This window comes from Melospiza melodia, chromosome 2, assembly GCF_035770615.1.
Source record: "Melospiza melodia melodia isolate bMelMel2 chromosome 2, bMelMel2.pri, whole genome shotgun sequence".
Classification (NCBI taxonomy): Eukaryota; Metazoa; Chordata; class Aves; order Passeriformes; family Passerellidae; genus Melospiza; species Melospiza melodia.
In genome coordinates, this window is record NC_086195.1 from 70,046,337 (window position 1) to 70,058,718 (window position 12,382).

Here is a 12,382-nt window from a genome sequence, read left to right on the forward strand (position 1 = left end):
TTTGCTTTGAAGGTGCTTAGGTGGCCTGCAGGATAAATGTTTATATACATAATTTTTTAAGTGTATATTCACAATACCTGCATGGAGTAGTGTTGAGCTGAGAAACTGAGTAACAGAAGCAGCTTCCATCCCAGGGCACAAGGACAGAAAAAATTCTTACAACAAATGTCCCTAGTTCCCAGTTACTGCCATTTGTTCCTGCTTTCCTTTTCCAAGATGCTCTGCTAAAATAGCAGTTGAGTTGCAAGCACAAGCAAGAGAAAGCCACAAAATTATGTGCCCACTGCTGCTCTTAGCTTTTATCTTTGGCCTTTATTTTCCAAATGCTATGTTTGCAGTTTTGGTATTATCTGGCAGAAAGTTGGGCAGAGCACAGGAGTAGGTACCTATAAATTAAAGTGCTGAAAACTGCACATTCTGAGTTTTAAGACGTACCACCTCTCTATTCAGTTGTTCAGCATTCTCAGATAAATCCCATTTTGTCATTTATGAAACCTTAAGAGAATGTTCTTGTTGGATCTACATAGCGTGAGTTATTTCTGTAGGGTTTCAGTCAGAGATTCTGATACTGTAGTGATAATAAGCATTTAGATTTCAACTCCTTTCATTCTTCACTTCTTCAGTTAAAGGTCTTAGAGCACTTTCCCACTCCTAATTAATCCTCGAGCTATAAGTAGTTCAAGAACAGAGCATTTAATCAGAGTCCTCGTTCTTGGGTCCCTTCAGACAGAATCTTCTCCAAAGGGTGGCTTGTCCTTAAGTGCCCAGCTGGGCTCAGATTGTGGAAGTTAGTTACCAGGTGTAAATGTGCTGGGATGGCAGACATTTCCCTGCTCATGGTTACTGCTGGCCTGTAGATGAAGCGTCGTTGCTATTCCCACCTTCAGAATGCCCAGACAGTGTGGGAATACACTGAGCATGACAATCCCCTCAAATAAAGTTTGCCAGAGAACCATCACCCTAGCTACCCAAAAGGTAGCTAGGTATTCCCTCAAATAAAGATGGTAGGGAGAACCATCACCCTGGCTACCCAAGAGGGTGTCTGGTGAGTGCTGAATTAATTGCCCTGGCATCAGAGCCAAGACAGTAAATCTGCAGTTTCAGCAGTCTGGTGAACCATGCAAGGCTATGGATGATTCCTGCAGGGCTGAGAGTATTCTATATCCTAAAAAAGAATTATTTCTTCCTTTCTTTTCAGAGCAATACTTTCTTCTGATGCTGCTGTAATTCCATGTATTATTTCTTGCTGGGAGGTACTTTCTTGTCACATTCACAAGTAATGGCAAAAAACTGCAGACGTAAATTTGCAAGAATGCTGGCACAGATCTAGCTTGAATATCACCTGCTGTCCTTCTTTGGCTTGTCTGAATCCTAAACTGCTGTGCATGTTCAGGTTCCAGGAACAGCATAACCATGGAGTTCAGTATGAGTAGGTTAAATTCTCTCGTGGTGTCATCTGAGCTAGTTCATTTGGAGCTTGTATCTCTACACTGCTCTGCCATCTGCATTGTAGTTAGTCATCCAGGCTTCAGATTTTCTTTCCTGAAAGAAAACTGTAGGAGGGGAAAACTTAATCTGAGAGTATATGTGTGCGTACTGATTCCTGTGCTAGCTCTTTGTCACAATCAGTGCAGGAGGCATCCTCAGGCGATGCCGCTTATTTTTTCCAATCTACCACAAATGCAGGCCTGAATTTCCCTGTTTTCTCATGAAGACTGTTTTGTGGTTGTGTTTCCCTTTCCATGGACAGCCCCTTGCAGTACTGTCACAGGACTCTCCAACAAAGCAGCTCTGCTTTCTCCACCACACACACTCTGCCTCTAGTGCTGTGCTCTCTGCAGCTACCAGGAAAGAGGGTGCAGCCAGGTGGGGGTCAGTCTCTTCTTCCATGCAACAAGTTATAGGGCAAGAGGAAATGGCCTCAGGTTGCATCAGGGGAAGTTAGAGTAAATATTAGGAAAAATTTTTTTTGCTGAATATGGTCAGGCATTGGAACAGGCTGCCCTAGGAAGTGGTGGAATTACCATCCCTGGAAGTGTTCAAAAAATGCTAGGCATGCTGCTTGGGGGTATGGTTTGATGGTGGACTCAGAAGTGGTGGGTTAATGGTTCAACTCCATGATCTTAAAAGCCTTTTCCATCTGTATTCTGTGGATTTCACTGTAATGTCTGTAGAGCTGTTGCTTTCTCCATGTGTCAGTTCTTGCTGTAGGTAACGTGAAGGCCTATGCCAAGCTGACAGATTTTCATCACCATCCTCAGAGGAGTCAAGTGTATCATTCCTGTGCTGTACTTCTTCCCAAATCAGCCACCTACTCCTCCCACCACAGAGTGCACGCAGAGTTAAACTGCGAATCCAAGGAGGATCTTCATGGCTCCACCATTCTTTGCCATCCGAAGCTGTTAACTCATTTGCTTCCTGCATTAGGCTTACAAGGAATTGCCTGTGGGACCTTCTGTTTGTGTAAAAGATGTGTAAAAGATGCTTGTCTGGTTTGCTACTACATTTAAACTTTTAGCTAGTAGAAAATGTATCTTTAGCTGGGTTTTTTTTCCGGCTCACAGAGCTATTAAGTCCTTTATGATTTGTTTTGGATTTGAATATCAAGCTTCAGAAAAATTCAACTCATTTAAAAGGGAATAGCAAAAGCAAACACATGGTTCAATAGAAAACAAAAGTTGAGAAAAGAAAACAGCAACAAAAAAATGCAAACTAGCTCTGGATTCTGAACCATCTTTCCAAGTTTCTCAGTTCTTTTAAGCAACTGAACTAACCTAAGCCATACAGAAAATAAACATTTTTATGAAATATCAGACTGTTCCTGTGATATCTGCTGACTTATTAATGGGTTGCCATATTATTCCAGGTTCACAGGGTGCTATAAAAGGCTTATCAAATCAAATCCAGACAGCCTCTCCAGAGACTCTAGGGAAAGTGCCATCTGGTCTTCCTCCCTTTTAGCTGCTCTTCTTTATTACTGATAGGATCATTCATATTCTTAAGACTGTGAAGCCACCATTAGGAGAGATCAACCTTCCTAACTAGCAAAGCAAGTTCTTGTCATTGCCCTTGATCAATTTAAATTGCTCTCTTGGGCATCTGTTCATTCAGACCCAGCTGAATATCCTTTTAAATTCTCTTTTTTCAGTATTTTTTCAAACACAGTGCTCATTCAGAAAGAGGACTTGAGCTTTCACTCTGCACTTGTAGCAAAAGAGATGTCACTTGAGCAAGGAAAGTATTGTAACACAGAAAAATGTTGTTATAGCGATAGCACTTGTACAGTCCTTTGCATCTTCAAAGCCCTGTGCCAGCTAATTTCTTAATTAATTTAAGTATACAGTTTTATTCATTTGTACTTATGACGATTAATCTTAGGAACTGAAACAATTTAAAAACTGTTCTTACATTAAATTTCATGTGTCCAACATTGAAAGAAAATTAATTTCTCTATTGCCTTGGCACAGCAACTAAATTAATTTACATTGTCACTGATGTTTATTTTGCAGAGTGGGATGTATGTAAGTTACAGCAATGGAATCTGTCTGACTCAATGTGTACTATTTTACCATATATTTCTAAAAGGATACATTCTCATTGGATTCAGACCACAGACAATGGAGTAGTTAGTGAAACTTGTAAATCCTCTGTGATCTCAGCTGGAATTAAAAGTTTGATAGATTTCTGTACTCAAAAGGAATGATGATTCTATTTTACCTACTACCCCTCGGAGTGTATAGGCAGGGAAATTCACTGTAACTGGGGTTTGCCTTTATCAAATAATAAAATAAAAGACCTCTACAATTATGCTCAGCTGACTTTAATTAGAAGAAATGCAGATCTCAGAATTAGCTAAACTCATACAGATTTCATGGTGATGCTTAGGATTAGGGAGGGAGAGCTAACTTCGTGCCTTTGCTGGGAGGAAGGTGGGAAGTGACTTGCAGCCCTTGATACTCTTTGTCCTGTATGGGGGCCAGGATAAGCTGGGCTGTTGTAAAGTGATGTAGACTGAGGCAGAGCAGTGGGTTGAGCCTGCTGTGAAAGAAAAAACACCTGTAAGAAACAAAGTGTTTTTACACCCCCGAGTTGTTGGAAAGCTTGGGCTTCTTGTCATTACTGCTCTTCTGGATGATATTATCTGATAAATGCCCAGTCCTTTTTTATATCCTGCTAGGTTGTTTGCTTCAGAGATACTCTCTGACAGTGCCATGAAAAGGCTGTCAGGTGAAAGAGTGTAAATCCAGGGTGAAAATGTATCCAGTGTAAGCCTGACAAAATATCAGTAAAGAAATTGAAGATTGCTAAATGCAGGACACTGAATAAATACCTCTTTAGTTTTCAGGATGTCATTTTAGGTCATATTGCAAAGATTATTACCCAGAGTACTGGTCATCCATAGCATCTGGTGTGGCCTGGGAATTATCTGTTGGTGCACATTTTTTCTCCTGAAACTCTCGGTCCACGCTGTGGAGATCCTGGAGATCTAATTTTGCTTCAATGAGGTGAAAGTGACCAGTACTAGCTAATTTGTGATATGGATAGTATCTACCTGTAGTTATTTTTAATTTGAAGTTACCTTTGCTTCTTTTGCTCTTGTTATTCCAGCTGAGTGCCCTGATTGTTCCCCAGTGATCTGTGTGCTCACTTTAGACAGCAAATGGGATATCCATGATATGTAGTCAATATAGTCCATGTGATTATGGAAGAAAGAAGTAATGTTTTGGTAGCAAATGGTAACACTACTGTATTCTAGTTTTTGGGTTTTTTTTCATTTTTAGATCAGTTCTATTTTTCAGCTTGAAGCGAAGAACATCAGAGTCAATACCAAATGTGTTTGTTACAAATGCCTTAAAAATACACACTCTATATATATATGTAGGTATACAGAAATCTGGCAGCCGTATGGGATTTTCACACACCTGTCAGTGGAGTGAATATGTTTGAATGTGAAATCTCACATTCTGCACTAGAATGTAATAACAGAGCCCCAGGGACATGGGGCTCATGGACATATGCTCATGTGTTGAGAGTATCAAATCACCTCGAAGGTAGCACTTTTACAGAACACCACATTGTTCACATAGTTGACTACTATGGCAGTATCAGCTTTATTACCCATGGAAAGGTAACATGGAAGACAGGAAAACTAATTAAAAATTTCAAGTGTGAAGCAGGGTAGCAATTTCTCTTGGAATGGTGAATCTTATGTAATGCCGCAGACTCTGGTTTATGTATGCCACCTACACACAGCTATGAAATATTGCTGTGCCTTACATTAGTGAAATATTGGTCACTTTTACAAACATTTGCTTCAGTAAGTAGGAGCTGAATTTTAGCATGAGTGTTATGTTGGTCAAGGACATTCAACCATGCATTGCTTGTGTCTTATTCATGTGGCAGCAAATTGTTATAAGGCAGTGTCATGTTTACACAGATCCTTAGGAAGCCTCTTAGAGGCAAAACAAAGAGGAAAATAGGGCATTCTGGCGCATATGGTTTGTAACTGTTTCTTATTAAAAATAGGTCAGAAAACCCTAATTAGTGCACAAGACAACAATCTGTTGTAATCAGGCCATTTTAGGGAACCTCCATGATGTGCACGTGAAATATGTAAGCCCCTGAGAATAGAATTTGGCTCTAAAAGACAAATCCAGTAGTACAAACTCTTTTTTTTTTTTCCTGCTTCTTAATGAGCCTGCGTTTATCATTCGGAATATTTTCTGCCCATATTGGATTATTCTTGGTCAGCATCACTGGAGAATCCAGAAATTGGATCTCAGTTGTCCTTGCCTCTGAGAAAGACAGAGACTTCAAAATCATTACTCAGATTAAATCCTGGTATGTCTCCCCTACATTCTGCTACCCAACTCTAGAGAGTTTTTCTTTCATACAGCCTTCTGTAGTAAGAGCCAGCAGCACATGCAGAAACACTGCTCATGCCTCTGGCCTGGAGTGATTTTTTTCTCAGATAGTAAAGGTGCTGAACACAAAGAGACAAATGAGGAATGGGGTGGAACAAGCAGCTGAGAACAGGAGGAATGGGATATATATATATATACATATAGGACTAGCTTTTGCTATGCATGAAATGCAACACCCTGTTCCCACATTGTGACGCACATCAGTCGCTCCAGATGGTGAGAAGGGTTGGGTTTCTGCCTGGGGCTGCCGGCACAGGCTTCATTTGCATTCCTCAGCCCAGTTGTTCATGGAAAAGCATCCAGGCAATGCCCAACCGCTCACACAACTGTGCTCACCTTCCCAAGGACTGCATTTCTTCATGGCACCAGAAACTGCGGGAGTTTTACAGGCATGGGAAATGAAAGTGTTAAAAATTGAGCCAACAATATGCCAAGTAAAACCAATTGAGAATTTATTAATTACAGCGGGCAAAGCAATAAGCAAATCAGCGCTGGGCGACAGGGGAGTCTCCGCTCCACCACTGTCACACTCTCCTGATTTTCCGTGGAGTTCTTATACAGTCCTTCTTCCGGGTTGATGTGTAGTACTCTGCGTATTCTTCTTTTGTGTTTAGGTGGTCATAGTCCACCTCCCGGGGTCTGAAGATGAAGGTTGGTAATTTTCCTTTGTCTGATTCCTGGAATTTTTAGGCTCAATCTGCTGAATTCCTGGAATCCTAGGTTTACTGAGCGGATAAGCTGATACTGTGTTATCAATCATAGCAAGCCCCCCACTCATATTAACAGTTTACTAAACAGATAAACAAATGTTTGTGAAACCTATTGTCCTTTTGGTTTCACCTTCCTTATCCTTTAAAGTCTGGGAATTTACTTAAACAAACTAGAGGGGCAACAGTCTTACTGGAATAGTTTTGTCAGTTTTGATGAACAAACTTAAAGTTTTAACCCATTACAAAAGGAGCGGGATCAAGTGTTCAGGTCCCAAATGGAACCCTCTGAGAATCATCACCAGTGATGTAGAAATAAAAAATCCTCTTGAATAAAGTGTTTATTCCCACTCTATCCTCCAACAAATAGCCTTGAGTTTGTGTAAAGCACATACAAAATTCCTGGAGCTCAACTCTGAAAGAGCAACTTCTGCTCCCTCATAAAAAAATTGCCCTACAAATGCCTTTCCAGTGGCTGATCCCTGGCTGTGTTTTACCATTACCATAACCAGCTTTGCTTGTTAGGGGCTGATTCTGAGTGTTAATTTGTGGCATGTGCAACAATTGTGATTTTTATTGCTGTAATTAATCCTATTTGAAAATGTTTAGTTTAATTGATTGGATTAATGGTAATTAGGTGTGTGGTTCTGTTATTTTGTATCTATATATTGACTTTTAAAGCTATGCAAGCATATGGGAAAAAGAAAGTGTTAGAGTGAAGAGCATTACAAACACATCCTTATGATTTAGAGGATGATCTTAAAACCTTTCAGCATTTTTAGGAGGATTTTAAAATGGGCACAGAGTTTCCCCTAACAAGTGTACTGCTTTTAACAGTCATTCTGCATGGAGTAATGCTTTTAGGTTTTCCATGCTGATGTCCCTGGAATTTGCCTGAATAATTTCCATTCATGATAGTAGAAGTAACAAACCCTGTGTTAGTCGCTAAATGAGAACTGTGTCTTTAAGAAGGGAAGATTTTTATGAAGATTTAGGAAAAAAAACCCGTGAAAATTGTTACCTAGAGGATACTGAAGGTACATTTACTACTGCATTAAGAAATGTTTAAGAGCAGAATTTGTGTTGGTAGATGGTTTCTTTTCTGAGTTTTGCCTCTCCCCCAAGCGCAGTTGCTCATTCCACCTTAACAAGGTGCAGTGATTGACAGGTAGAGATGTTGCACAGAGCAGAAGGTGGGAGTGTGCTCTATTGGTTTGTGCTTGTACATCCTGAGCACCAATTACTGTCACTGCTGCCAGCACTGATGTGTTTATCAGGATGAGTTATAGCAGAAGATATGTACACAGGCAGTGTGTATGCTGGATGACCACCCCCTGTGATGTAAAATATGAGAGTCTGGGAGCTACCGTTTTATAATTCATCAGGTTCAGCAGCTGAATGTTGTTGGTTGGCTTAGTTATAAAGGCAAGTGTGAACCGAACAGCAGACAGGAGCATCTTGCATTGAGAGTCCTGCAAAGCTGCATTTGGTGACTGGGCTCCGCTTTTGTTCAAGTGAATTCGGTCCTCGGTGAGTGATGGGGGTTCTGTCGAGCTAAAGCTGTTATTATATAAGCTGGGGAAACCTGCCTGCTAGTTTAATGTGTATTTTGCTGCTGGAAGTCCTTGTCTGTGGTTGCTTTTAGATTTTGCAATATTTTCAGTTGTGTACGTTACTGGCACAAAATGAGATGAAAAGAAAAATGCAATGATGAATTATTCACCATCGTGCTGCGAGGATCTCTTTCCTAGCTAAAGTTACTTTCCTTTAGTGAGTGTGTTGGGGGTTCAAAGAAGCTACAAACCGGCAAATCTACCTGTCAATTAATTGCTTTTATTAGCACTTAAAGAGAGTGATGGCTGTGGCTTTTGTAACAAGAGGAAGGAAAAGAATAAGCAAATATCAGAAACATTTTCAAATGCTTTGCTTTTTGTACATGTGGCTTTTCAGATGCAGCATTAAATCTTTTATGTGCAGTGAGGGGCTGCAAAGAATTTGAATTGTAGAGCTTTTTAATTAGATACTCAGTAAATCGGTAGCTTCTTTCTGGTTTTGTGGTAATATGCTTAGTATCACATTAAAATGAATGATTCCCCATCTTGCATAACAACAGTGCTGAAATATGTGTAAGATGAAAGGCAAAGGGAGACTTTGAAACAAACTGTAGGAACATGCTATAGCGCAGCTATGCAGAGAAAGGTATATTTCCTGTAGCGTCTGCATGACTTTTTGAATTTCACCAGCTTTAAATTCTTTGCTCTAATTATCACTGGCTTCTATTTGACCTCTGTATCTTTTCAAGCAAGCTCCGTTAATATGTCGACATTATCGTGCCAGTAACCTTTAAAAATCAGTAAGCCTGCAATTTTTTTTGTTGTTTCAATCAGAAAGGAATTGAAAAGCAGAATTTATGGAACTGAAATATTAAGATTGCCATATATTACCTCTATGTCTCCCTAGGAGAGGGAAGTGGTCACGAGTAACAATTTTACTTTTTCTTTTATCAGCAGTAGTATTATAGTCATTGCTTTTGTTTGATTGTACCCGGTTTGGGGTTGTTTTTCCATTCTCTGTGGGTTGGAGAAGCAAGTTTATTCTAAGTATCAAGAGAGCTTGGCAGAACGGCACCTGTTGTCTTATTGCTGTATTATTAATACATGGAGGGAGACGCTCTCTTCCAGAGACCTCTCACCTAGTATCACTCCAAATTGTTTACTCTGTAGTGATTTAGACTTGTATCGTGACTTCTCACTTAGAAATAATTCACTTAATGAGTTATATGTGAAGCATCAAAGCTGCAGGACTGACCTCGGTTTAATTAAAGGTATCTCATTTTAATATCAATTTTTATTTAAAGAGAAAAGCTATTGGCAAAGTGGCCTTTCCCACTGACTTCCTTTGCTTAGCAGATTTGCACTTACTCTTTATAAATCATAAATTTGAAAAGAGCAGAATTTTTTTGTGACAATTATTTCCTGGCAGCCTAACAGACTAGAGCCTATTTCTAGGAAAGAGTGTATACCTTTGTCAGCATTACTTTATTTAAGAGTATTGCACTGCTTCTTAAGCATTCAGATCTATTTTCAGTGACCCCTGTGCCAGCAAATGGGTTTCTTGAAGTGTGAGCTTCTGGCTTTGCAAGTTCTCCTCCTTTCAGAAATCTGTGATACTGCATCCATCTGTCTAGGCATTTATATTGCATGCATCACAATGGTGTAATCTCAGCAATATGAACATTAACCATGTAAATGTATGTACTGTAACTTAGGAAGTATAAATTAGGACAGGAAAAGCAACCCTAAAAGGAGAAAGTTATGATATGGGCATATGGGCTCTTGTGGGAACCAGAGATGCAGACTCGCTATTTGTTATTACACAATAAATAAAGCTGACAACTAGTTCAGTCTCCAGGCAGTGGTATGGAGGCTTGGGCACAGATGAGACCAGCTTTTCAAAGTTCACTCCAAATAAGACCAAGGATAAGAGCCAGAGGATGTGGCAAAAATCCCATTTTATCCTGGGTGCATGCCTACTGCTCCTTTGTGGTCATATCCTGGGAGGGATGCTGAAGGAAAAACAACAGAGACTAGGAATTGTATTTCACATCTCGATCTGGAGGATACAAATGTTTTATGTGCGTATTCATTTGGTGCTATGATCCATGCCTCCCACCTGGCAGTGGGCTACAGCAGTGCTCTCCATGGAGTGCTGTGTCTTAAATGCCCTTAGCTGGTCCAGGAAGCATCCATCCCTGTTGTTGGTGCTACATCCTGCTGGAAACACTCTGCACCACAGCTCCAAGAGAGTGTTGGCTTCCTGACCGTAGCAGAAATCTGCTCGCCAAGAGAAATCTTGCTCTGTTTTTGCCTTTTGGTTGCAGATGAAACCAACCCACATTATCTTTTGTATAAAGCATAGATGCCCAGAAGAAATATCTTAGATAAAAATCCTGAGCTCAGGAATTGATCTTTTTATCTTTTTCCTTTAGTCTGAAACACCTCCTGTTTACCGACTTTCAGGTTTACTGTGAAGTCCCATGGCAGCTTGTGGTCAACATTTTTGACAAAATGGTTTATTGGATGAGCCCGCATTAGTTTTTGGACAGTTATTTTTTGGTTTGCTGTAAATACAGCTAATGTCTGACTGTGTAGTTGTGTGACTGTGCTCTTTGTGTAAAAAGTGATTGGATATGGCAGCAGGGGTGTGTAAACTCACACATTTGTATGCACTTCTGATACACTTCAGTTTTTCTCTTTCAAAAACACAGTACACAAACCATGCTTTCAAACAGAGCAAGACATTTATAATATTGAGTCTTGAGCACAGAAATATCTAATGCATAAAATTGAAAGCTGTTACCTATATATTAACTCTCTTTTTATTGAAGAGACTGATAAAGTGACACCGTGCTATTTTTAAGAATTCTCAGGTTTTAATTCAGTATTCAAGACGGGTGTGAAACAAAGCTGTACAGACACTGGCAATGATAATGATGGGCTTTCAGGGAAAGGGCCTTCACTGGAAAAATGGGTGAAATGATAGGTTAGCCATGTAGTATCCTCAGTGTTGGGAATAGTCAATGCAACTTTATGGAAGGGAAGAGATAGACCATAGTAAAGGATGACAGTGTGTCAGTGGAAAGCAGTAGAGGTTTTTGTACATCCAGAAAACTAGGGAGAGAAACTCCATTTTAAAGGACTATCAAACGCTCAGTGCATTACAGGAATACATTTGGCAGCTGGAGCAGAGAGAGAGCTTGTTCATAAACACAGCATGCCCTTTGATGTTGGTCTGCTCTTTGTGCTGTGAGGGAAATACATGTAAAGGTCTAATCCTGCAGAAGAGATTTTGGTTAGGTTTTATATGATTTTACGAGCAGGAGGGGATATTCAAGTTATTAAATCCATGAAAAGCTCACTTGTAAGCAAAATACATCTCACAAATGCTAAATTCAGTTTGTTTGAGGATTCAAGCGCGTGGTTTGTTTGGTGGCTCCTAGTGTCTTTACATTTCGATGCATTATGCTATTATTTTTAAAAAGAGAAAAAAAAAAGAGCTATTAATGTAAGTATTCTTTGCTGGGGGAAAAAGTAAAATAAAATAAAAGAACCTTCCTTGCTACCAGATGGACGAACAGGTCTCTCAGTCCTTGAAACATCCCAGGTGAAAAGGGTGTGTTTCAGGATAGTAGAGATGGTTTTGGAGAATTCAGCACCAGAAATCAGGAGGAGCCAGACGACAGTGAAATAAACTTATACAAAGTGTCTGTTTTCTGATGGCATTTAATGTAGTCTAGATGACCAAAAACATGAAAAGTGTTCATCTAGATTCCTTTCCAAGCTCATGTCAGCTTTCTGTGGAATCTTTCCATGTTTTCAGGGGGCATGCATGGTCAGAAGGGTGCTGGTACCTAGAGCTGTCTCCCCACTACAATGGAGAAGCTGCCCATAAACAGAGGTGTAGGATTTGACACATATCTGGGATCATATCTGGTAAAGGCCCTACAGCTTTGAGTCCTGCAGGCAGGACTTGGATATATATCCCAAGAAAGCTGCACTGGAAGTCCCTGTGCATTCCTCTAGGTGAACACTTTTCATCTTTTTACATCTTGACCATGTGCAGAAGAGAAAAAAAAAAAATCTGGGGAGGTCCTCTTACGAAAGTGGCCCCAGATGAAAGTGGCTGCTTGGGATCTCCTCAGATTGCAGGCTGAGAGCTCTGAGAAATACCTGCAGCTTCTCTGGTCCTCAG

General features: G+C 40.1%; 1 protein-coding gene across 23 annotated transcripts in view; it reads left to right on the plus strand.

The window, feature by feature from the left end:
- DLG2 (discs large MAGUK scaffold protein 2) overlaps positions 1-12,382 on the plus strand; it is a 984,895-nt gene that overhangs the window by 858,272 nt on the left and 114,241 nt on the right. Inside the window, exon 1 of one of the 23 annotated variants that reach the window (XM_063148802.1) lies at positions 7,850-8,161. The exons of the other annotated variants lie outside the window; for them this stretch is intronic. The gene's annotated coding sequence lies outside the window, so the exon portion shown is untranslated. Of the gene's footprint in view, positions 1-7,849; positions 8,162-12,382 lie in introns of those variants that run through there. 23 annotated transcript variants of the gene reach the window in all.